Consider the following 26,966-nt stretch of genomic DNA (forward strand, 5'->3'; position numbering starts at 1 on the left):
AAAATATTTTTTAATGTAAAAAATAATAAAACATAAGACTACAAAAGAAGCTAGTTGTATTGAAATTTTTATAAAAATATTATAAAATGCTAATCTATGATACAGTAACATCTACTATTTGATTATGGCATTAAATATCAAAAACTCTATTAACTGCCAATATTTTGAAGTGGTGATTAGAATAAATAAAATTTCAAGGTATCTGTAACAGCTGTGATATGCCATATAACTGATTTATTGAAGACAGAGGTACAGGTGGGACTGATGGCATGATGATTTGTTGCCTATACTCACTAATTGAAGAAAATGCTAAAATCTATGATTAATCAAAATGATGATGTACTTTTTTCCCCATCCAAGGTCAGGGTGCCCTTAAATTGTACTCACAGAGCCCTTAAAGATCTCAGAACCCAAGTAAAGAATTCATGTGTTGGGGGCCAACACTGTAGTATAGCAGGTAAAGCCACCGCCTGCAGTGCTGTCATCCCATACGGGCGCTGGTTCAAGTCCTGGTTGCTCCACTTCTGATTCAGCTCTCTGTAATGGCCTGGGAAAGCAGTAGAAGATGGCCCAGGTCCTCGGACCCCTGTACCCGTGTGAGAAACCCGGAAAAAGCTCTTGGTTCCTGGCTTTGGACTGGCACAGCTCCAGCCATTGCAGCCATCTGGGGAGTGAACCAGCAAATGGAGGACCTCTCTCTCTCTCTCTCTCTCTCTCTGCCTCTCTGCTCTCTCTCTCTCTGCCTCTCTGCTCTCTCTCTCTCTCTCTGCCTCTCTGCTTTCCAAATAAATAAATAATTCTTTTAAAAAAATGAACTCATATGCTAAAAAATAAAACAAACTGCAAGGTAATTCTTTCCAAAGGGATGTAAACTTTAAGATGTCTGCAGACAACACTTGGAAAGTTGTCTCCATATATGACATACACAAAGAATGCAATTCTTGCTTTTTATGCTATCAGTGCCTGGTACCCAGCACAAAGCTAACGTTAATAAAGATGAGTAAGCAATCTCTTTCATTCAGGACCCACCGACATGGCCCACGTTCACACCAAAACTGTGAAGAAAGCAGCCCAGGTCATCATTGAAAAGTACTACACTCGCCCAGCAGAGACTTCCACACCAACAAACACATGTGCAAGGAGATCACCATCATCCCCAGCAAGAAGCTCCACAACAAGATTGCGGGCTATGTCACACATCTGATGAAGTGGATTCAGAGGCCCCGTGAGAGGCATCTCCATCAAGCTGCAGGAGGACAGAGAAAGGAGAAATAACTATGTTCCCGAGGTCTCAGGCCTAGATCAGGAAATAATTAAAGAAGATCCTGATACTAAGGAAACGCTGAAGCTTTTGGACTTCGGCAGTCTGTCCAACCTGCAGGTCACTCGGCCTACAGTTGGGATGAATTTCAAAATGCCACATGGAGCCATTTGAACCTTTCTGCTTCGCCATTATATTTTCAATAGACTTAGGACAACAACAACAACAAAAAAGATGACCAAAAAGTAATAAGTAACATTAAATAAATGCTAGTAAATAAACAAACTTGGGATAAAAGAAATAACCCATTTCCACTTTTATTCAGAACATTCTCTTGATATAAATCCTGTTGTTGGACTTGGGTGACTGCCTATAATTTTTTCTGGACTCGCCCTTAACCATGGGAGAAAGCAAACTGTATACTAATCCCAGAATATACTCTCTGCCTATGTCCTACACTTCTTGAGATTGTTCTCAGATTTCTTAATCAATAATGAAGCAAGGGAAAAAATCTCCTGTGGCTATGAATTTTGGCATGCTAAATGGTATCCATGGAAACATCCTAATTGAAAACATGCAATACCCATTGGATCATCTTAGCCCTCAAAGCATTTAAGAGAATTCATTTAAATCTTCCCACATATTTAACACCCTATAAAGAATCTTGCAGTGTGAGGTAACACAGTATATAGTACAGTAGAAAACTTGCAATCTGAGAATTCAAATAGTTCAAGAAATTGCTTATGGGCACTCAAAAGCCTGACCTGGGGTGTATTTACAACATTTGGTCAATTTAGCAATTTGGCTATAATACAAACAGCCCTCCAAAACTAGGGAAAGTCTATCAGAAATCTTTTTTGTTGTATTAAAAGCTGATAACTTATTAATTTATACCACAGAAGATGTTAAAAGCTAGGAGATACTTGGTTTCTCACCTTTCCTCACAATTTTGCCTCATATATTATCAAATACTCCATAATTTCTAGTTAGAATTAACGTCACTTTTCCTATTTTAAAGGTCTGGAGCTGCAAACAATAAGTACAGGATCATAAAAAGATACAGCTCTACTATTTTTCCTCTTGTCCAAGTAACATCTGTTTTGTGTTATCAATCATTACTAGGGTGAAAAGGGTAGAGAATCAGATGTTGACCTTAAGAAAAGCCATTTTATCTCTTTATACCTCTTCTTCCTAACCTGTAAAATGCAGGTTAGGATGCCATGTCTTTATCAAAAACTTAGGAGGATTACTGTAATGGAATCCAGACCTTATCCTCACCATTTGTGCATCCCAGTGAAACTGCTCCTCCTTTTAGTGCTCACAGCATCCTTCTGAAGTCAGCAGTAGGGGCTCAAGGTAAAAAAAAAAAGAAAGAAAGAAAGAAAGAAAGAAAGAAAGAAAGAAAGAAAGAAAGAAAGAAAGAAAGAAAGAAAGAAAACACAAGGGCAGAGAGGAGTGTGGAAAGCAGCCAAGGCTGACAGACTTTCAATAACCAATGATGTGAAAAGCTGTACAAATATATTTATTATCAAGATGTTTCAACTTGTTATTATTATTACCTTACTTTTATTGAGTTAAAGCTCTTTGGTGCTCACACCGGATGGCCAGGAAGCATTAGGAAATGATCTCTGAATGATGTTGCTCAGTAATCCAAAGTAAGCCAAAAGTTGAACCTCCTGCTATTTGGACAACCCATCATGCACACAAAGAGCAAAGAAAATGAAACATTCCCTCTTTTCTTCATGTTTCTACCATGATTGAGCTGCGACTGTGACCAAAAAAACAAAAATAACAATCCCAACATGAAATTTTTTCTTACCAATGTTTACCTGAATTTAATATATAGAGACTTTTATTTCATCACTGCCCTGTAAGAGCAACTACCCATTGTCCATCATGATGTGAGCAGCCTAGGCCACGGGGAAAGGTCCTGGAGGAACACTGCACATGGAAAGATATCAGCCACAGATACTGAGGAGCCATTCACAAGAGTGAAGAAGCCATCTTGGAAGTGGAACCTCCTGTCCCAGTTGCCCAACGCATGCCATCTAGAACAAACAGCACAGTTACTACCTTCCCTAATCCTTGACCAAGAAAACTGGGAGAATGGTTCCTAGAAGCCACTTAGTTGGACTTTTTAGACAGCAATATATGTAACACAGTCAGCGCATTTTGTAAAACTCTTGATATCACCAGGAAAGTAACAGTGAGGTAGTCTGAGCAGTCTTCAAACAAATGAATAAGGGTCCCTCCAGCTGCCCTAGAATCTCAGAGTTGCCCAACCTTAATAATCCAAGCAGAAGTTACTTTTAACAAAATTGAGAAGCATTATTTCTGGCTGACTCATCCCAACAGGAATAATTAAGTGCCTACAGGCACTAATGGCAAAGAGCTACGTCATTCAAGTTAAGGCCTCCCAAGGACAGGAAACCTGAAATAAGACCTCAAAGTAACTGCTAGATCTTTAGGTGAAAGTCTTGCCTCTAGGAATCCTCCCCAACTGTGTAAACGCCAGAGAAGTCCTGCACTCCGTTTAGCGGGTACCTAATTGGTACAGGCATGCACTCTATCAATATGCTCATCTTTCAGGAGCTAAAGATCATAGGCTACTCCTGATGTCTTCTCTCCCATTTACAGCCCACCTGAAGCAAGGAGTCTCCTGACAGTCTCAAAGCATTATCAAATCTGTCAAGGAAATAAAAGAGTCACCCAACACCATACAGCAAATGATTAGGTAAGTCACCTGGGCAATTGTATTTTATCGTTTGAGTATTTTAACCCTATAGTTGTTTCTTCAGCTCCAGGCAAACAGCTGGCATGCTCTCTATAGTCTATGGTGCTATTAAAATTATTTCTAATAAATATTCCTAACACAGCTGGAAGAATGATTGAGAATAGCTAAGTCCGGCCGGCGCCGTGGCTTAACAGGCTAATCCTCTGCCTTGCGGCGCCGGCACACTGGGTTCTAGTCCCGGTTGGGGCGCCGGATTCTATCCTGGTTGCCCCTCTTCCAGGCCAGCTCTCTGCTATGGCCCGGGAAGGCAGTGGAGGATGGCCCAAGTCCTTGGGCCCTGCACCCACGTGGGAGACCAGGAGAAGCACCCGGCTCCTGGCTTCGGATCAGCGAGATGCGCTGGCCGCAGCGGCCATTGGAGGGTGAACCAACGGCAAAAAGGAAGACCTTTCTCTCTGTCTCTCTCTCTCACTATCCACTCTGCCTGTCAAACAAGAGAGAGAGAGAGAGAGAGAGAGAGAGAGAGAGAGAGAGAGAGAATAGCTAAGTCCTTAAGGAACACTGAGGAGGGGGAAAGCCATTGTAACCCATAAGCTGTACTTTGGAAATTTATATTCATTAAATAAAAGTTAAAAAAAATTTTAAAAAATATATAAGGAGCCCTTTCTACTCTGTGAAATATTTTTAAGATTTGCCCCAAAGTACCCTTTAGAGAGAAGTTAGTTTTGCTATGTTCACTTTGCAGACCAAGGAGTAGGGATACACAGAGACAGAAGTGAGGAAGTATCTTTATGAACCATGGGCCTCAAACATGGCTAGAACATATTACAATTTATATGTAGTTACACTCATTGAGCCATGTATAAAAATATGGATAATCTGAGTGACTGTGTCCAACGGGTACACAGCCAAGGTCTACCGCTTTATGGGGCTAATTTTATCTCCCTCCCCTCTCCTCCTCCCCTTCTCCCTGTCCCCAACCTCTCTAAAATACTCCCATGGAGGTAAAGATTATCAAAAGAATGATTATTTCTGTTAACTTTCATAGTAAACCTGCTTCTCTTACTGCTTCTCTTCAGTTACTATACAGTAACTCAGGCTTAAAATCCAGAATTACCTTGTTATTATATGGCAAATAATGTTTTTGTCATAGTTCTGATATGGGAGCAAATTCAAGTGGCCATATCCCATGTAACACAAGAAGCTAGTGTCCATTCTAAAATATTTTAGTGGCATATAAAATAGGGGTACCAGGGGCTGCAGAATAGGGGAAATGGGGATTAACTGTTTAATGAGATCTGAGTTTCTGTTTGGGATGATTAAAGTCCTGGAGATGGATGGAGGTGATGGTACACAACATCATGAATGTACTTCAAGCCACTGAATTGTATATTTAACAATGGTTAAAATGGTAAATGGTATGTATATTTTACTGCAACAAAAATTTTAAGGAAAAAAAGCCTACATGAGGAAATAAAATAGCCATGAATGACTAATCATATTTACATTTTGATGGTGGAAAATGACTCAAAAGAAAAGTTAAAACTGTTTGGATTTCATGTTAAGCATATTCAATCTGAACAGTTTTGAAAGCTTTTGCAAACATAATTTTTTCAATCTAAATACTGCTTTAAGAGGCCTCTTGGTATTGATAACTATGATATGTCATATCTAAAAATACTTCAGACTTTGACAAATAATACTTTAACCAAGTGATCAAAATGACAATCACTAATGAGGGGCAATAAGACATCACATGCCTCCTGATGCACAACTTTAGGACAAGTCACCTGTGCAGTATTCTAGACAAGAATGTATAATCTTCCTTGAAAGAAGAGATATCATCCAAACTCAAACTTAATACATCCTATAAAAGTGTCATTAAATGTCATTGTTCAAAATGTTCATGTCATGAAAGAGAAAAGAAAGGCTTATATAAACTGTTCCAGACCATAGGGGCCCAAGGTACCATGAGAAATAAATTCTGTATGTGCTCCTGGGACAGATCTTATATCAGGGGAAAAAATATAACAAAGCACATTTGCAGGATAAGTGATGAAGTTGAAATACAGGCTATAGTCTAAAGTATTATGTTGATATTAAATTGTCTAAGTTTCAATAACAGTATATGCTTATGTACAGTTTTCAAACCTAATACTTTGATGGAAAATTGTATCTTGATTGGCTAAATTATGTCTTTGTAAAAATTAAAGAACAAAAAAGAAAGGAGGAAGGAGGGTGATTGAGGAATGGACAGGGGAGGGAGGGAAGTCTATCTTCTTAGAACTATACCTATAAGATGCACGAAATCTGTTCTCTTTATATTCATAAAAATTTTTAAAAGAAAAAAGTAAAACTGCATAAATGCACTCTAGTTAGTGAAAGTGATGAGTTAGTAATTCTGAAACTACTTTATGTGCACACTAAACAAACAGATAAATACATTAAGCTTAAACTACTAAGCATAAAAGAACATGGTGTATGCTGCCTAGTCTTAAATTACTTAATATATAGTGCTATATATTTAGAGAGAGGAAAAAATAAGGCCAATATGGCAAATGGTAAATAAATTTAAGTAAAGGATTGATCAGTACTATTCTTTCATCTTTTCTTTAAGTCTAAAATCACTACCATAAAAAAGTTTAACCTAGATATCTGAATCACTATGTGGCAGAAAACCATCTACATAACCAGAAAAGCCCATCTTAGGGAAAAAAAAAAGCATCTAAGCACCTATTGTGCTAAGGCCCTGAAGTTGAGGGACATGGATTTCAATGTCATTGATCTTTTTTCGTACAGAGCACAGCTTTATTTCTCTCAACCAAATATTTATCACAAATATCCTATGAAATGATATGGAGTGATCCGCCAATGAATGCTACCAATTATAAGCAAAAGTTTAAGCAAAAAAATAGGATATTGCACAGTTTCAAAGCATCTCCTCAAAAATACTTCAATTATAAAGGAAAAGATAATGTTACAGTACAGAAACCCCACCAATACCAACTTAAACAAAGAATCAACATCATGAACCCCATGATATGATGCACCAAAATAGATGCATCATTTTTTAGTATTCTTGCCAAAAATGCACAAGTCATTTTTATTCAAGTCATAAAAAATAAGCAAATCCAAATAAATATTTTAGAAAATAACAGGTCCATCCTCTTCAAAAGTGCCATTAAAAAAACAAGATTGAGAACTGATGACAGGGGTAAGCATTTACCACACTTGGGACACCTGCATCAGAGTGCCTGAGTTCTAGTCTCAGCTCTGCCTCTTACTCCACTTCTCTGCCAAGGCTCACCCTGGAGGGCACAGTGATAGCTCAAGTAGCTGGGTCCCTGTTTGGTGTAGAAGACCAGAATTGAGTTCCCAGCTCCTGGCTTCAGCCTGGCCCAGACCTGGCTGTTGAAGGGATTTAGGGAGTAAGTCAGCAGATGAGAGGTCTTAAAATTGGTATCTCTTTCTCTCTCTGCCTTCAAATAAATATTTTTTATAAAAAAAGAAACTAGACTAGACAAGACTAAGAAGAAATAACAAATAAATGCAATATGAGATCCTGTATAGGATCCAAGAACAGAAATAAATTACCAATGGAAAAATTGATAAAATTCAAATAAGGTTCTGTAGTTTAGTAATATTATACCAATGGTAATTTCTTATTCTTGGGGGCCAGTGCTGTGGCGTAGTAGACTAATCCTCCACGTGTAGCACCAGCATCCTATGAGGGTACCAGTTCAAGTTCTGGCTGCTCCACTTCTAATTCAGCTCCCTGCTACTGTGCCTGGGAAAAGCAGTGGAAGATGACTGCTGCACCCGCATGTGAGACCCGAAGAAGGTCCTGGCTCCTGGGCTCCTGGCTTCAGATTAGCCCAGCTCCAGCCGCTGTGGCCTTTTGGGGAGTGAACCGGTGGATGGAAGATCTCTCTCTCTCTCTATTTCTTCCCCTCCCTCCCTCTCACCCTCCTTCTATCTCTATAATTCTGCCCCCCCCCCTGTCTCTCCTCTGTCTATAACTCTTTCTCTCAAATAAGTAAATAAATCATTTTAAAAGAATTCTTATTCTTGATAACTGTACTATCATTACATAAAACATTAACATTAAGGGTGCAGGGTGAGGAATATGAAGAGATGCTCTACTAATTTTTGAAACTTTATTTTTATTATTTTTTATTTATTTGAGAGGCAGAGAGAAAGAGACCTCATATCTGCTAGTTCACTCCACAAATGCCTGCAATGGCCAGGGATAGACAAGGTCTGAAGACAGGAGCCAGGATTGCAATCCAGGTATCCCACCTGGGTGGCAGGAATCTAATTACTCTAGCCATCACCACTGTCTCCAGGGTCTGCATTAGCAGGAAGCTGGCATCAGGAGCCAGAGATCAGAAGTGAAACTAGCCATTCCAATGTGGGACACAAGTATCTTAACTACTAGGCTAAACATCCACTGTTATTTTTGCAACTTTTCTATGAGTCATTTTCCAGAGACTCATCCCTTGATTGAATGAATATCCCTACTAGATTTAACATATGTTCATGTTAGCCTCACTCCCACTCAAAACTCCACTAGAAACAAAGCAGCTCTTAAAAAAAACCCCACAAGCACAAGAAAAAGTAAAGGAGAAATTATGATGGCTGAAAAACAGATGGACATATAGTGACCACAGGAAGAAGGTTGATTCATACACCAAACTCTAGTAAAGGACCTAGATCTCTCAGAGGTATATAAAGAATTGGAAGCAGGAGAATAAGAGCATTTCAAACCTAAGATACCAGTATTTTAGGTAGCACTAACAAACACTGCCAAATAAGATATGACACAGGACTCCCATGACTCAGCACTTCTCTCAGGCTTATGCTTATTAAAGGAGTCCTTTCATGCTCAAGCTTTTTACTTATCACTTACTTATACATATAAAGGGAAATAAGCAAAATTAACTGTTCAAGGTTTTCCTAAAAATTCTTCACATCTAAATGCAAAAATTCTAAAATCAGATATTTTATTCATCTTTGCTGACTCAGAGTGGTTATTGTCCATATTGTTCCACAGTGTTGTCCTTTGCACCATCAAGAGCATTTGGTGATACAGCATTTTTTTCAAAGATCCACAAATAGAAATTGGAATTATCAGTATTCAACTCTGAAATTATGTAAAGCTAGCCTATTTTTGACTCTCACTTAGAGACTGCTGCTTAACATTAGGGGAGCATCCAATTGACAATCTCTCTCATTTCCCTACCTCTCAACCACTTGATTCCTAAGAGTTAGCAATGCTCCACTCCAGTCTCTAGTATCCTTTCTCAAGCTACTAATAATCAAAAGGCAAGCTTTTATTTTATGTGAGATACCATCTATTGTGAAACATCCTAATTTTAAGTGTGGGAGGGAGGGGAAGTCAGCCTCAAAAATAGGTGAAAAAACTCAAAACAGTATGATACTGGAACAATGACAGAAATATAGATCAGTGGAATATAATTGACACTCTAAACATAAACTCTTACATTCAGGATCAATTGATTTTAAACAAGGGTTCAAAAATAATTCAACGAGAAAAGAATAGTCATTTCAACAAGTGATGCTAGGACAACTAGATTCCATATACCAAAGAAAAAACTGAACCCCTACCTCACAATATATATAAAAATTAACTAAATTAACCTAAATATTAGAGTTAAAAATTCTTAGAAGAAAACATAGGTACAAATCTTTATGACCTTGAATTAGGCAATGGTTTCTTAAACATGACCCAAAAAATAGAAAGACAAAATAAAAATTAAACTGGACCTCAACAAAAGTAAAAACTTTTGTGTACAAAGGATACCATCAAGAAAGTAAACAGACAATACACAGAATGGGAGAAAAATTTTGCAAGTTGTTTATCTGATAGGAGACTGTATCCAGAATATATAAAGAACTCTTATACTTCAATATCTTATATTAAAAAATTAAAGTGGGCAAAGAATCTAAATATTTCTCTACAGAATATATACAAGTAGCAAACAAGCACATGAAAAGACACCCAATATCATTAGTCATTAGGGACACACCAATTAAAGTCATAATGAGATACCATTAAATTCACTAGGATGGCTTTAATCAAACAGACAATAACAAATGTTGGTGAGAATGTGTAGAATAGGACCCTTAGGGACAGCAGTTTGGTGCCACATTAAGACAGCTTGGGACACCTTCACGGTATATCAGAGTGCCCAGGTCCAAGTCCCAGCTCTACTCCCAATTATAGTTTTCTGCAGATTATGACTCAACCACATGGGTCCCTTCCACTCATGGAGGAGACCTGGTCTAAGTTTCCAGCTCCTGGCTTTATCCTGACCCAGCCCTGAATGTTGCAATGTTGCAGGCATCTGGGGAGTGAGTCAATAGAAAGTAGGGCTTCTCTCTCTCCCTCTCTCCCCTTCAAATACATAAAATAAATAAACAAAAATTTTAAAAGAATTGGGAGCCTCCTATAGTGTAAAATGATACAGCAGCTTTGCAAAAAAGTCTTCAACTTCCTCAAAAGATTAAACATAAAGTTACTATATGACACAACCGTTCTGTTCCTTATGTGTGTGCCCAAGAGAAAGGAAAACACATGTCCACAGAGAAACTTGTACACAAAAGTTTGGAGTGGCATTATTCATAATAGCCAAAGAGTGGAAACAACCCAAATGACCATCAGCTGATGAATAAATAAATTAAATGTGGTATAGATATACTATGGAATAGTATTGGGCCATAAGTATTGATACATGCTATCACATAGATGAACCTTGAAATCATTATGCTAAGTGAAAACCAATCACAAATGATCATGTATTATATGATCTCATTTCCAGGGAATATCCAAAACTGGCAAATCCATGAAGACAGAAAGTAGTTTTGTGGCTGCCTAAGAATGGTGATATTGGGAGTGACTTCCTGTGAGTATGGGATTTCTTTTCTAGGTGATGAAGACATCCTGAGATTACATAGTGGTGATGGCCCAACAACTCTGTAAATACTCTAAAACCACTTAATTGTACACTTTAAATGGATGAGTTATACGTTATACGAATTATATCTCAATAAAACTCCCACTTTGCTTTTTAAACATTCTTATAGCATATTTGTCTACAGAGTAATTAGAATTTTTCTATTATTTATTTGAGAGAGAGAGCACGCACATGTACTCCCCTCCATCGGTTTACTCCCCAATAGCCTGCCAAAGCCAGAGCCAGGGACCCAAGTAGTTGAGCAATCACCACTGCCTCCCAGGAATTTGGAGTCAGGAGTTAGAATTAGGAATTGAACCCAGGCAGTTTGATGTGGGAGGCAAGACTCTTATTTGACATCTTAACCACTAAGCCAAATGCGCAGCCCAAAACTATTATTTTAAAAAGTGGAGCAGGGTGGGCATTTGGCATAGCAATTGAGACACTGCTTAAGATAACCATATCCCATACCATAGTGTCTGGATTTGAGTCCCAGCTCCACTTTCAATTCCAGCTTCTTGCTGATGTACACACCCTGGGAGGTAGCAGATGATGGCTCAAGTACTTGGATCCCTGCCACTCACATAGGAACCCAAATTGAGTTTTGGGCCCTGGATTTCAGCCTGATCCAGCCATGGCTATTGCAAGCATTTGGAAAGTGAACCACTGGATGGGAGATCTCTGTATTTGTGTGTGTAGCTCTGTGTATTTGTCTATCTTTCTTTCAAATAAATTGCTTTTAAAAAAATTTTAAGTGGGAAAAAAGAGACAAAGAAGAAGAAATATATATATATATATATATATATATATATATATATATATATATTTGACAGCTAGAGTTAGACAGTGAGAGAGAGAGACAGAGAGAAAGATCTTCCCTCCGTTGGTTCACTCCCCAAATGGCCTCTACAGCCGGAGCTACGCAGATCCGAAGCCAGGAGCCAGGTGCTTCCTCCTGGTCTCCCATGTGGGTGCAGGGGCCCAAGCACTTGGACCATCCTCCACTGCCTTCCCGGGCCACAGCAGAGAGCTGGACTGGAAGGGGAACAACTGGGACTAGAACCCGGCACCCATATGGGATGTCAGCGCCGCAGACGGAGGATTAACCAAGTGAGCCACGGTGCCGGACCCAGAAAATATATTTTTAGAAAAATAAATGCAGGGGCCGGCTCAGTGGTGTAGCCGTAAGGCTGCCGCCTGCAGTGCTGGCATCCCATATGAGCACCAGTTCGAGACCCGGCTGCTCCACTTCCCATCCAGCTCTCTGCTATGGCCTGGGAAATCAGTAGAAGATGGCCCAATTCCTTGGGCCCCTGCACCCACATGGGAGACCCAGAGGAGGCTCTTGGCTCCTGGCTTCAGATTGGCACAGCTCTGGTCTTTGCAGCCAGCTGGGGAGTGAACCAGCAGATGGAGGACCTCTCTCTCTCTCTCTTTCTCTCTCTCTCTCTGCCTCTCCTCTCTGTGTAACTCTGACTTTCAAATAAATAAATAAATCTTTAAAAAAAGAAAAATAAATGCATGAATATTCTAAAGTTCATTATGTTGAAGATATGAAATCCAACCTGATAAATAGGGAAGAAAAATTAATCAGATACAGGACTTATTACATTAAAATAGCATAATCAGTCCAGGTGGTTTAGTTCAGATTATCAGACTGTCAATGTTTTATATGCTGGCTGAGAACCCAAAATTAGAAAGTGATATAGTTAGAAATAAATAGAGCTAGGAGACTATAATTACTGACCTAGCAAAGGAAACACATTTGCTAGTAAAATAGACAATTCATTACACTCCACCCTTTTGCAAGGGTTATGAATATTTGCTATGACAAAAACCAATATGGGTATAGCAAAAGAGCTGAAATCAAGTATACTTAAGATATGTCAGGGCCAGCACTGTGGCACAATAGGTTAGTCCTCTGCCTGCGCACCAGCATCCCATATGGGTACTGGTTTGAGTCCCAGCTGCTCCTTTTCCAATCCAGCTCTCTGCTATGGCCTGGGAAGGCAATAGAAGATGGCTCAAGTCCTTGGGCCCCTGCACCCGCATAGGAGACTTGGAAGAAGCTCCTGGCTCCTGGCTTAGGATCGGCACAGCTTCAGCCATTGCTACTATTTGGGGAGTGAACCAATGGAAGGAAGACCTTTCTCTCTGTCTCTCCCTCTCACTGTCTGAAACTCTACCTCTAAAATAAATAAATAAAATCTTTTTTTAAAAAAAGATATACTATAATACATGAAACTGCTAGTAAAAATACAAACATTAATGGAATAAAAGAAAATACAATGCACACCAAAAGAGAAGTCATATATATATACATAGGGACATGTACATAAACCCAACCTACTTTTATTATTCAGTACAACTGTTCATTCCAGAAATAGAATATTATAGAATACAGGGTGGCAAACTATTTTTGTAAGTACTTTAGGCTCTGGAGGCTATTTGATCTATCACAACTACTGAACTCTGCCACTGCAGTACAAAAGCAATGTGACAGTAAGTGGCCATATGCCAATAAAACTTTATTTATGGAAACTTGAATTTCATGTAATCTCCACATGTCATAAATTGTTCTTTTTTTATTTTCTCCCAACCATTTAAAAATATGAAAGTCATTTTTAGTCCACAGGCCATACAAAAAAAATAGGTGACAAAATGGATTTGACACACAGGTTATATTTTACCAACTCTTGATAGAAGAATGTTCTCAGTCTAAGAACAAACTGGTAAGAAGAAGCAACCAAGTCTTACACACTATACAAAAAGTTTGCCTCAACTAGTGACAAAAACTATCAACAATGTATATAGACACTAAATTAGTTAATCCACAAAAAGTTCTAAGAGGAGTATTAGATAGCAAGAAAGCCACTCAACATTTTCAGATGTTGTTAGCCACAAGATACTGAATCCAATAGCAAAGGCAATTACTCCATTTCTGTAGTAGTACAAGGCATACCAGGATTAGAGTTACTAGGAGTGGTGTTTGCCTAGCAGTTGAGATGCCAATTAGGACATCAGCATCCCTGATCAGAGTGCCTTAGTTCAATTCCTGGCTATGGATACTGACTCCAGCTTCCTGCTAATGATCCTGGGAGGCAGTGGTGATAGCTCAAGTAATTGAGTACCTACTGCCCAAGTAGGAAATCTGGATGAAGCTCCTGGTTCCTAGCTTCCACCAGGCCCAGTTCTAACCTTTACAAACAGATAAGGGTGCTCGGTTTCTCTGTCTGTCTGTCTCTGTCTGTCTCTCTCTCTCTCTCTCTCTCTCGGTTTCTCTGTCTGTCTCTGTCTCTCTGTCTGTCTCTCTCTCTCTCTCTCTCTCATACACACACACAAATAATTTCTAAAAAAAATAATTTCTAAAAAGAATTAGAGCTATTAGTTTTAGGTCTAAGATCCTCAATCATGATATTTTCTCAAGACAGTCTCTAAAATTCTCAAACTGAGGGTAAATTTTATTTTGGCCCAAAAAGCTGTTGTTTACATATTAAGACATATTTCTAGAAGTCTGATGAAAGGAGGACAAAATGTTTGAGAGTTACTGCTATAAGAAATTGCCCAGAGGATTTTCCAAAGGAAAATTTAAGATTAGGGTCAGGGTCTATCCTTGACTATATGTGTCAAGCCAACACTAAAACGGAGATTTGGCCTTTCCCAAGAACTATTCCATTTGAGAACTTACAAGAAGTTATTGTTTGATTAACAGCTCAAAGCTCAACTATTCTACCTGATAACTTGGTTTATAAGTACAAAGCATTTAGGTGGAACCGTGTGTTCAAGAATGAGAAAAGTACCCCTTCTGGCCCCTACCCTTGCATTGAACACTCTGCAGCACCAACAGAAAGAGCAGAGAAGCTGTTTACTTATTACTGTCAGAGGTGGCTGCAGTCATATACACGTGGCCCACAGAGGAGGGCTTGTAATTCATAATTATACATAGCACCACTACTTGCTTTTCTTAAATAAAATATTTTGAGAGAAAAAACCAATATTCACTTTGATTTCACAACTTTCAACAATGGAATGCTGGGAAACTGCTCCTGACAAAGCAGCCTGCTATACACGCACCCAACCACCTGTCACTAACATCATTCTTAAACACAAAGGGCTATTTTTAAGTAGTACACAACAGAGATAGATAATATCCCATTGCCATGGCAACAAGTTTTCCATAGGATATGTTAATCCATGAAGAATGAAAATCAGAACAAAGCTATTTCTTTTTATTTGCCTTTTAAGTACAGAACAGGAGAAGGATTTTACATTTCAAGAACTTGGTTTGCTCAATGGGGCCTTAATGTGTTTGAGCATGCTACAAAGAAATTCTGACTATATACAAATACACATATAACTATTTTTATTGTATAAATTCAAGGTGTATGGCATGGTATCTTGATATGTAAATACACAGTGAAGTTATTACTACAGGTAAACTATTTAACATATCTATTGGGGGCCAGCACTGTGGTATAGTGGGTAAAGCCGCCGCCTGCAGTGCCAGCATGCCATATGGGCACCGGTTCAAGTCCCAGCTGCTCCACTTCCCATCCAGCTCTCTGCTGTGGCCTGGGGAAGCAGTAGAAGATGGTCCAAGTCCTTGGGCCCCTGCACCTGCGTGGGAGACCCGGAAGAACCTCCTGGCTCTTGGCTTCGGATCGGCGCAGCTCCGATCCGAATTGGGGAGTGAACCAGTGGATGAAGACCTCTCTCTCTCTCTCTCTGTATCTCTTCTTTTCTCTCTGCGTAACACCAACTTTCAAAAAAATAAATCTTTAAAAAAAAATCTATCATCTTCCATAGTTAATTGTGAATGTTAATAGCACCTAGAATCCACTGTTATCAATTTTTCAATATAGAATACAAAATTTTTATTTATTTATTTATTTATTTAAGAGGCAGAGACAGAGACAGAGCTCCCATCTGCTGGTTCACTCCCTAAATACCTACAATGTCCAGAGCTGAACCAGGCTGGAGCCAGGAGCCAGGAACTCAATCCAGGTATGATGTTCAGCACCGATTCATATACCTGTTGATCATTTACATGTGTTCTTTGGAAAAATGTCTAATTGAGTCCTTTGCCTGTTTTTTTAATCAGATTATTTGTTTTCTTGCTATTAAATGGCACGGGTTCCTTACACATTTTAGAAATTAACCCCCAAAAATATCTATGTCACACAAATATTTCCTTCCGATCCATAGTATGATTTTTCATTTTGCTGATTGTTTCTTCTGCTGTACAGAAAATTTTTGCTTTTTTGTCTACACTTTTGGTGTGATATCCAAAAAATCATCGTTAAGGCCACTATCAAGAGCTTTTCCTCTATGTTTTCTTCTAGGAAGTTCATGGTTTCAGGTCTAACATTTAGGTTTTTTATATGTTTTGAGGGGGGGTTATATGAAAAACACATATTTCTAGTTGATCTTTGTAGATGATATAAGGGTTTTGCTTAATTCTTTTGCACATAAATATCCAGTTTTCCCAACACCATTTACTGAAGAGACTATCCTTTCCTCATTTTATCTCCTTGGTGGTCTTGTCAAAAATTAGTTGACCAGGGCCAGGGCTGTGGCATAGTGGGTAAAAGCCACCACCTGCAGTGCCAACATCCTGTGTGGGCATGGGTTTAAGACCCAGCTGCTCGACTTCTGACCCAGCTCTCTGCTATGGCCTGAGAGAGCAATGGAAGATGGTTCAAGTGCTAGGGCCCCTGCAGTACCGTGGGGACCTGGAGGAGGCTCCTGGGTCCTGGCTTCAGATTGGCCCAGCTCCAATCATTTCAGCCATTTGGGAAATGAACCAGCAGATGGAAGACTTTCTCTCTTTCTCTCTCTCTGCCTCCACCTCTGCCTCTGTAACTCTGCCTTTCAAATAAATAAATAAATCTTTAGAAAAAATTAGTTGACAATATACTCTTGAGTTTTTTTTCTGGGCTCCCTGTTCTGGCCCATTGATCTACCTGTCTGTTTTTGTAACAAAACCATTCTAATCTCATTACTATAACTTTGCAGTATAATTTGAAACTAGAAAGTGCTATGCCTCCAATTTTTTCTTTCTCAAGATTCTTCTGGTTATTTTGGATCTTTTGTGGTGCTATACAAATCTTATAGTTGTTTCTATTTATGTGGAAAATGTCATTGGAATTTTGATAAGGATTGCATTGATTCTGTATATTGCTTTGGGTACTATGGCTATTTTAACAATACTAATTCTTCTAATCCATGAACGCAAGGTTTCTTTCCAATGATTTTTGTTTTCTTCTATTTATTTCATCAGTATTTTATAGTTTTCAGTGCACATATCTTTCATTATCTTGGTTAAATTTATTCCTAAGTATTTTATACTTTTTTATGCTATCAAACATGGGACTGTTGGTTTCTTTTTCATATAGATAATTACTGGTATAAAGAAATGCAACTTATTTTTGTATGTTGATTTTGTATCCTGAAACTTTACTGAATTCATTTATTAATTCTAACAGGTTTTTCATGAAGTCTTTAGGGTTTTCTACACACACGATCACACTATCTGAAAACAGGGATATCACTTATTTTCCAATTTAGATGCTTTTTTCTTTTTCTTTTCCAATTGGTCTGGCAAGTACTTCCAGTACTGTGTTGAATAGAAGTGACAAGAGTGAGCATTATTGCCTTGTACTGGATCTTAGAAGAAAAATTTTGTTTTTTCCCATGGATTATGATATCAGCTGTGGGGCTTCTCATAACAAGCCTTTATTATGTTGAGGATATTTACTTCTATACCTATTTTGCTGAAAGTATTTTAACAGGTGAATGTTTTTAAATTTTTTTCTTTATTTTTATTTTATTTCAAAGTCAGAGATGCAGAGAGATAGACAGAGACAGACAGATCTTCAGCCACTCGTTTACTCCCCCAAATGCTTACAATAGCAAGGACTTGGCCAGACAAAAGCTAGGAACCTGGAACCCAACCTGGGTAGCACACAGGTGGCAGGGACCCATACACTTAACCATCACCTGCTGCCTGCCAGGATGCGCACTAGCAGGAAGGCAGAATCAGAAGAGCCAGGACTTCAACCCAGGCACTCTGATATAAGAGGCAGGCCTCCCAAGCAGCATGTTTACCACTGAGCCAAATACCCACTCTGATTTTGTTGAGAATCTTTGTCACTAAAGGATGTTAAGTTCTGTTAGATGCTTTTTCAACATCTGTTGAGATGTAGGTTTTATCTTTCATTCTGTTAATGTGGTGTATCACATGTAATGCTTTGTGTACATATAATCAACCTTGGGGCTGGCGCAGTGGCGTAATGGGTAAAGCCGCCGCCTACAGTGTCAGCATACCATATGGGTGCCAGTTCGAGTCCCGGCTGCTCTACTTCTGATCCAGCTCTCTGCTGTGGCCTGGAAAAGCAGTAGAAGATGGCCCAAGTGCTTGGACCCCTTCACCCGCATGGGAAGACTCAGAGGAAGCTCCTGGCTCCTGGCTTCAGATCGGCAGAGCTCTGGCCATTGTCGCCAATTGGGGAGTGAACCAGCGGACAGAAGACCTCTCTCTCCGTCTCTCCTTCTCTCTCTGTGTAACTCTTTCAAATAAATAAATAAATCTTTAAAAAGAAAAAAAAAAGTAAAATCAACCTTGCATGCTAGAGGTAAGTCCTACCTGGTCATGGTATATAATTGTTCTGATGTGTTGTTGCAGTTTCCTAGTGTATTTTTGAGGATTTTTACATTTATGTTCATCAGAGTTATTGGCTGGTAGTTTTCTTGTGGTGTCTCCATCTGGCATTGGTATAAGGATAATGCTGGCCTCTTAAAATGAGTTTGGAAGTACTCCCTCTACTTGTATTTTTTTGGAAGAGTGTAAGAAGGATTGGTATTAATTCTTGTTTGAATTTTTTTTTTAGAATTCATCCATGAAACCATCTGGTCCCAAGCTTTTTCTTTGTTGAGATCACATAAAGCTATTTTTGGGTGAGAAAGAATCCCTACAGGAATCCTGTCCTTTAGGCAAGGAAAAAAGCCAAACTAGGACTTAGTCATACTCTCAATAATTTTAATACATTTTCTCCTCCTTTGAATTAATATCTACTCCCATTTCCCACCAGGTGCAGCTCTCCTAGAAGAATCTGCAAGAGGGTCACTTCCAGTGCTGTGAACAAGAACAAATACTCCAACCCACAGAAATACTTCACTCTGATTAAAAAAAAAGTATACACAGAGACACACATACCCATATCCAAATGCAAACAGACAACCCCGTATTCCTGAAGGCATCTCTAGAGAACCGGGAAGAACATCATCAGATGGACCAGTCGTTCCCATCCAGTCCTTTTTTCTCTCTCTTGCCTGACACAACTTGCTCCCATCACCAGCCATATCCCATTCTCACTAGAATTCAGGACAGTGTTTCCCACTGTAGCTTACAGCCATCCTGCGCTGGCTTTTCCTCCATTTGTCTGCAAGAGCCACTCTCATCCTTCTTCATCCCCTCAGCCTAGGGGCTAATTTCTATAAGCTTCAACACTCAGGCTCCCCTGCCTCTGGATTTTAGTTGGATTAGGACATTGAGAGGCACTGCAGCAAATCAGAGAGCAGGAGACAGAAGTCAGTTACTTGTGCCCATACCCCACTAGGCCCTCCATGGCCACAGTTTTGGCAAAGACTGCATTCCCCCACCACTATCACTCCTGTACAGGGACCAACTTTCACTGTTCTAGCAACAATGTGCTCTCCCTTCTCCCTTTCTGGTCTAGGGATGGCAATGGCTTCCTGCTGCTGATAGTCTCCTCGTGCTCCAATGTGCCAGCTTCCATAAAATCTTCTGACCATGCCATTTCCTGTGGGACACTGAATGATACATAACCTTAGCCCAATTTCTGATACATTCCTTGGTTTCAAGTTTGATCTGTCATCCTTGATCTTAGACTGTCCCATGTTCTGCTATGTATGAGAAAGAAGTTCCTTTAGAAATGCGTCCATGTTCTTCCCTCAGACAAACCCACCTGTGGAATCACCCTTTAAGAAAGAATTCCAGGGGCTAGCACTGTGGCATAGCAGGTAAAGCCTCTGCCTGCAGCATCAGCATGCCATATGGGTGTCGATTCAAGTCCCGGCTGCTCCACTTCCAATCCAGCTCCCTGTAAATGTGCCTGGGAAAGCAGCAGAGGATGGCCCAAGTAAGTGGGCCCCTGAACACACATGGGAAACCCGCATGAAGCTCCTGGCTCTTGGCTTTCACCCAAGCCAGCTCTGGCCATTGTGGCCATTTGCGGAGTGAACTAGCAGATGGAAAATCTCTCTTTCACTTGCTCTCTTTCTCTTTCTCCCTCTCTCCCTCTCTCTCTAATTCTGCCTTTCAAATATTTAAAAAGAAAGAATTCCAAGATCTCCACAGAATTGCTATGGAAGCAAGGGCCCCACCACTGAGACTTCACAAATAAACCACCACCTTTTTTTTTTAATTTGACAGGTAGAGTTATAGACAGTGAGAGAGAGACACAGAGAGAAAGGTCTTCCTTCCATTGGTTCACCCCCAAGATGGCCACTACGGCCAGTGCTACACCGATCTGAAGCCAGGAGCCAGGAGCTTCTTCCTGGTCTACCATGTGGGTGCAGGGGCCCAAGCACTTGGGCCATCCTCCACTGCCCTCCCAGGCCACAGCAGAGAGCTGGACTGGAGGAGGAGCAACCAGGACTAGAACCCAGTGCCATTATGGGATGCCGGCGCCGCAGGCGGAGGATTAACCAAGTGAGCCACGGCGCCAGCCCCAACCACCCTTTTAAATCCTTTCTTAAATCCTTTCCTCAGTATAGACTGAATTTCAACCCAAATACATTATGAAAAGTATTACCATAAATCACTTATCTACGTGATTAGGGCAAGTAAGTGAATCACTGCAGCTCAGTCTTGTTTTCTTCAAAACAGGGATAATACTATCTCATAGTTTGGTTGTGAAAATTAAATGAGATGAGCATTGTACAAGTTACAGAACAAAGGCAAGTATGTGGTAATCAGTAAACAAATTTTAGCTAGTACTCTGATTGTTAGCATACAGAGTACTTCAAAAGGTTTGTGGAAAATGAAGTTAAAACATGTTTATTTTGGCACAAAATAATTAAGAAATCCATACATAGTTTTTTGCTGGTATGCATTTTCCATGAACCTTTTGAAAGCCCTTATATATGTAGATCTAGAGTAAATTCTGACCCTAAGAGACACGTGACAATGTCTGGAAACTTTCTTTGTTTTCACACCTGGGAGAGGGACAGCTATTGGCATCCAGTGTGTAGGGAGCTGTGATGCTGCTAGACATCTTAAACATACAGGACAGACAGTCCTTCCCCACCAAATGAAGAATTATCTGGTCCAAAGCATCAGGGAAACCCCAAACTAGGACAAAAAATAAATTAAAAGGAGCTAAAATATGCACACACAAAATTCGACATGCTTTACTGCCATTGCTATCTCATTATTAACACTGTACAGGTACTGCAATGTATACAAAAGAAAGGAGTTAAAATATTTTTAAAAGATTCCAAAGGAAAATTAAAAAAAAAAACTCAAAAAGCAAAGCACACCAAACACCTGCAGGGGCTAAAAGCTATTGGTGTATTATCATCTATTCTTCACAAGGCTGACCTTGAAGTAAGGGAGACACAAAGAGATTATTGTATTAAATATGTCCTTTTGAAGTCATCAAAGGCAAACACTACACATTTCAGAAAGCCTGCCATTAAAAAAAAAGTCTTAATTGCTGGCATTTGTGGGCTTTACTTCAATTATTCAGGAAATTAACACAGGTGAAACACTTAATTACCCTCAGGAGACTGAACCAAGATATTTTCTGTAAACTAAAGGTAAAGTGTTACAAATGAATTAAGTCAAAGCAAATATTTCCTCCTAGCCTAATGTTAATGGTCTCGTGTGGTCCTGAATTATATGATGAGAGCTGAGTTTCTCAAATCACTTTGTCCTTCAAGTCTACATTCTAGCCAAAGTTTCCAAAGCAGAAATAGTACTAAATAAAACAGGCCCAACAAGGGGTTGGCACCTGCTCCAAAGGGGCTCTCCTGAAGCACAGCTCATCATCCTTGCCAGTGAAGCACAGCTGAGAGGGCCAGATAAAAAGGTCAGGGGCAAAGCTCAGAGCTGGCACTGTAGGGTCTGCAGGGTGAGGTCTGGAGAAAACAGCTGAGCATCCATTTGCTCTGGGATTCCTGCAGGATGGACTGGAGAAGGCTGGACAATAGCAGCCTTATGGAATCTCACTCCTAACCCTGGACTTGCCAGCAGTGCTGCTACCATTTGACTTTCAAAACAATGAACGTCAAAGAATCAATACCACAATCGCCAACACCTCACAACTCCTGAGAGCAGGGCTTCATGACTGTTTTTATGCTACAGTCCCTTTGGAAGCTGCTCTCTGGACCTCTTCTGAAGATGCTTGAAAACACGTAAAATTAAACACTTAAAATGCATAAACTTATAAAATAAATATGCTTAAATATAACTATCAGACATTACAAAACAAATTTGTGGTACTAATAAATGTGGTTCCTTTTTAACACAATGAATAACAAGATCAGGCAGTGTCTAAGCTATCATAAACCATCACTGAAATATCTGTGACAATTTTAATATGACTTTTAAAAATATCCTGATGCAAACATTTGGCACAATGGTTAAGCTGCCACTTGGAACACCTGCATCCCACGTTGCATTGCCTGATTTCAGATCCCAGCTCTGCTTCCAATCCAGGTTTCTGCAGGTGCACATCCTGGGAGGCAGCAGATGATGGCTCAAGTACTTGGGTCCCTGCCACCCACACAGAGACCTGGATTGGGTTCCTGGTTCCAGCTTCAGCCTGGCCCAGCCAGGTCATTTGAGGAATGAACTAGTGAATGGAAGATTTCAAATAAGTAAAATTTATTTTTTTAAGATTTATTTATTTGAAAGGCAGAGTTACAGAGAAAGAGACAGAGACAGAGACAGAGAGAGAGACCTTCCATCCTCTGGTTCACTCCCCAAATGGCTGCAACAGCCAGGGATAAGCCAGATTGAAGCCAAGAGCTTTATCTGGGTCTCTCATGGGGGTAGCAGGGGCCCAAGCATTTGACCATCTTCTGCTGCTCTCCCAGGTGCATTAGCAGGGAGCTGTATCAGAAGTGGTGCAGCCAGGACTCAAATCGGCACTCATATAGGATACTGGCATTGCAGGAAACAGCTTACCCTGCTATGCAACAACTCTGGTCCCTAAAAAACAGGTTAACAAGGCCACTTTGGAGTTTAAAAACATTATATATATATATATATATATATATATATACACACACACACACACACATATATATACATATATATACACACACACACACACACACATATATATATCACCTGTTTCTATAGGTGATAAAGTCACGTGTAGTACGAATACTACTGTGGTGTGTTGCTTACATGCATAATAGAAGGAAATGCTCAATTTTAGTTAGGGAGCATTAATGAAAATAGAGATGTCTCTTTTGTCCCACATCTATGTGCAAAGGTTCCTGGACTGCACTCTGGTTAGGAAGATCATCTTGAGAGCATCCTGGGCAGGAGTAGTGCTTTCCCAGTTTTACTTCCTGCCTCCTACAAGTTAAAAAGAAAAAAAAATTCCTAAAGAAATTGAAAATAACTAAGATTATATAATTTTTCTAGTTCTACTTAGAATAAGAAAATGAATTATATATGAACGTGTTTCTTTAAAAGATACAGAAATTCAAAATTAGTGGCTAAGCAACACATGTATACATATATATATTCTAGCCTCCAAAAGCTAAACAAAATAATTTTCTGCTTTAGACAAACCCTGGAAAGCAAGTATGGTGGAGAGCTGCTCAGATATCACCCTAACAATTGTCACTCCAAGGTGTTCATGCTTTTGTATAATCCTCTCTGCTTCTCCTTGAGTGCACACAGAACCTGTGTCTTGCTTCCAATCAACAAATAGGAAAAAGGTGATGAGATGTTGCCTGTCTTCACAGACCAGAGTTACTATTCTGCTGGGCTTGAAGAAGCAAATAGCCATGTGGTGAACTGCCTATAAAAAGGGGCAGGTGAGGGGCCAGTGCTGTGGCATAGTAGGTAAAGCTGCCGCCTGCAGTGCCAGCATCCCGTATGGGCACCAGTTCGAGTCCTGGCTGGTCTACTTCCCATCCAGCTCTCTGCTGTGGCCTGGGAAAGCAGTGGAAGATGGCCCAAGTCCTTGGGCCCCTGCACCCACATGAGACCGGGAAGAAGCTCCTGGTTCCTGGCTTCAGATCAGCGTAGCTCCGGCCCTTGCGGCCATTTGCAGAGTGAACCAACAGATGGAAGACCGTTCTCTGTCTCTCCCTCTCACTGTCTGTAACTCTACCTCTCAAATAAATAAATAAAATATTTTTTAAAAAGGTATAAATAGCAAAAGTACCCAGTATTTCCACAAAACCAAGGTTCTATGTCCTTAAAGTACAGCAGTCTCTACTTAGGAGTGTGAAACTAGGACAATGTTCAAGTCCATACTGCACTTTTTTTTTTGACAGGCAGAGTGAACAGTGAGAGAGAGAGAGAGACAGTGAGAAAGGTCTTCCTTTGCCGTTGGTTCACCCTCCAATGGCCGCCGCGGCCGGCGCACCGCGCTGATCCAAAGCCAGGAGCCAGGTGCTTCTCCTGGTCTCCCATGGGGTGCAGGGCCCAAGAACTTGGGCCATCCTCCACTGCACTCCTGGGCCACAGCAGAGAGCTGGCCTGGAAGAGGGGCAACCGGGACAGAATCCGGCGCCCGGACCGGGACTAGAACCTGGTGTGCTGGCGCCGCAAGGCGGAGGATTAGCCTAGTGAGCCGCGCGCCGGCCCCATACTGTACTTCTAATCTTCAGTTGGTTACTTTTTCAATCTCCCTATTGGTTTCTTTGACAGGCAGAGTTAGACAGTGAGAGAGAGAAAGAGAGGGAGAGAGACAGAGAGAGACAGAGAGACAGAGAGAGAGAGAGAGAGAGAGAGAGAGAAAGGTCTTTCTTCCATTGGTTCACCCCCCAAATGGCCACTATAGCTGGAACTGCGCTCCAAAGCCAGGAGCCAGGTGCTTCCTCCTGATCTCCCATGTGGGTGCAGAGCCCAAGCACTTGGGCCATCCTCCACTGCCCTCCCGGGCCACAGCAGAGAGCTGGACCGGAAGAGGAGCAACCAGGACAGAATCTGGCGCCCCAACTGGGACTAGAACCTGGGGTGCCGGCGCCGCAGGCGGAGGATTAGCCTACTGAGCCATGGCGCCAGCCTCCCTATTGGTTTCTTTAATGATTGTTAATCATTTCCCAAGCATCATTACCCTGATGATCGGCAGTGGCTTGATCATGTTGAACAGCATCAGTCTTGCCATTTAGCATAAGCCACAGATAAATAGCTTGTGCACACTCCCATCTCCTTCTAACCAGCTCGAGGTTTCTTCCTTATAGATAAATGCTATGAATTATATGATGTCTGAAACTTGCTTCAGAAATATAAAGGGGAAGGCAACAGAGGTAGAAATATATAGAATGGCTGGCGCCGTGGCTCAATAGGCTAATCCTCCACCTGTGGCGCCAGCACCCCGGGTTCTAGTCCCGGTTGGGGCACCGGTCTGTCCCAGTTGCTCCTCTTCCAGTCCAGCTCTCTGTTGTGGCCCGGGAGGGCAGTGGAGGATGGCCCAAGTGCTTGGGCCCTGCAACCACATGGGAGACCAGGAGGAAGCGCCTGGCTCCTGGCTTCGGATCGGCACAGTGCCGGCCGTAGCGGCCATTAGGGGAGTGAACAAACAGAAGGAAGACCTTTCTCTCTGTCTCTCACTGTCTATAACTCTCTCTCTCTCTCTCTCTCTCTCTCTCTCTGTCTAACTCTGCCTGGCAAAAAAATTAAAAAATAAAATAAAAAATAAATATATAGACTGGAACTGGTAATGCACTGATGGTTTTTGAACCTGAGTGGCAAGAGCAGTGGGATATAATACATTATTCTGCCTATTTATTTCTATTTGACCTTTTCTATTTTTAAAAAAAAGATGAGAAAAAAAGAAATCTCATCAAAGTCTAATTAATTAGCCCAAAGGTCTTTTAGCACCCTCAAGAATATCAGTGTACTTTCTGTTATCTATAAGGGTATTTTTAATGTTGATACATGTTTAGAATAGTCATCCAGCCATGTGGAGTTTTACATAAATAAGGAAAAATGCTGCCTAATTTCCTTTGGCATCCAGTTCTCGACAGCACCTTAACGATGAGTCATGGTAAGGGTAGGTAATAAAGATTTTTTAAAAGGTAACATAAACGAACTAAAGCTACATTTGTCAGGAAGGACAAATTCCAAAAACAACAATAATAGGAAAAATGAGTTTCACAAGATTACAGAGTATGATACTCCTCATTTTGCATTGGAAATACATTCAAAACAACATGTCGAGTGGGTATTTAGCAGTTAAGACGCCGCTTGACACACCTGTATCCTTTATCAAAGTGCCTGTGTTCAAGTTCTGGCTCTGTTCCCGGCTCTAGCTTCCTAACAATGTGCACCCTGGGAGGCAGCAGGTGATGGCTCAAGTGCTTGGGTCTGTGCCACCCACATGGGAGATCCAGATGGAGTTCTGGGCCCTTGGCTTCAGCCTGGTGCAGGCTCGGCTCATGCAGGCATTTGGAGAATGAACAAGTAGATAGGAGATCTCTCTCTCTCTCTCTCTTCTCTCTGCCTTTTAAAAAAACAAACTACTAAAATAAATTTTAAAAATCAAAACAACACATTGTTTCCATGATTTAGAAACACACTCACATGCCACATAAAAACACTAAAAGTGGAAAGAAATTTTCAAATCATACACATCAAATTCAGGATACCAGTAACCTCTGGGGGAAGGAGGGAGGGATAGAAAAAGGAAGGGGAATGGAACCATAGAACGGACCCTTGGAAGCTTTAGCTCCAGCTGGGCTGCTTTGCTTCTTACACTGAATGATTGGTACACTGTTA

The 26,966-nt window shown here is 40.5% G+C and overlaps 1 protein-coding gene and 1 pseudogene across 6 annotated transcripts in view; one reads left to right on the forward strand and one right to left on the reverse strand.

Annotated features, from left to right (window-relative positions):
* The window catches only part of REPS2 (RALBP1 associated Eps domain containing 2), a 258,360-nt gene that overhangs the window by 225,601 nt on the left and 5,793 nt on the right, over positions 1-26,966 (reverse strand). The window lies entirely within an intron of this gene.
* On the forward strand, positions 1,034-1,435 carry LOC133753560 (small ribosomal subunit protein eS17-like; annotated as a pseudogene).

Source organism: Lepus europaeus, chromosome X, assembly GCF_033115175.1.
Source record: "Lepus europaeus isolate LE1 chromosome X, mLepTim1.pri, whole genome shotgun sequence".
Lineage (NCBI taxonomy): Eukaryota > Metazoa > Chordata > Mammalia > Lagomorpha > Leporidae > Lepus > Lepus europaeus.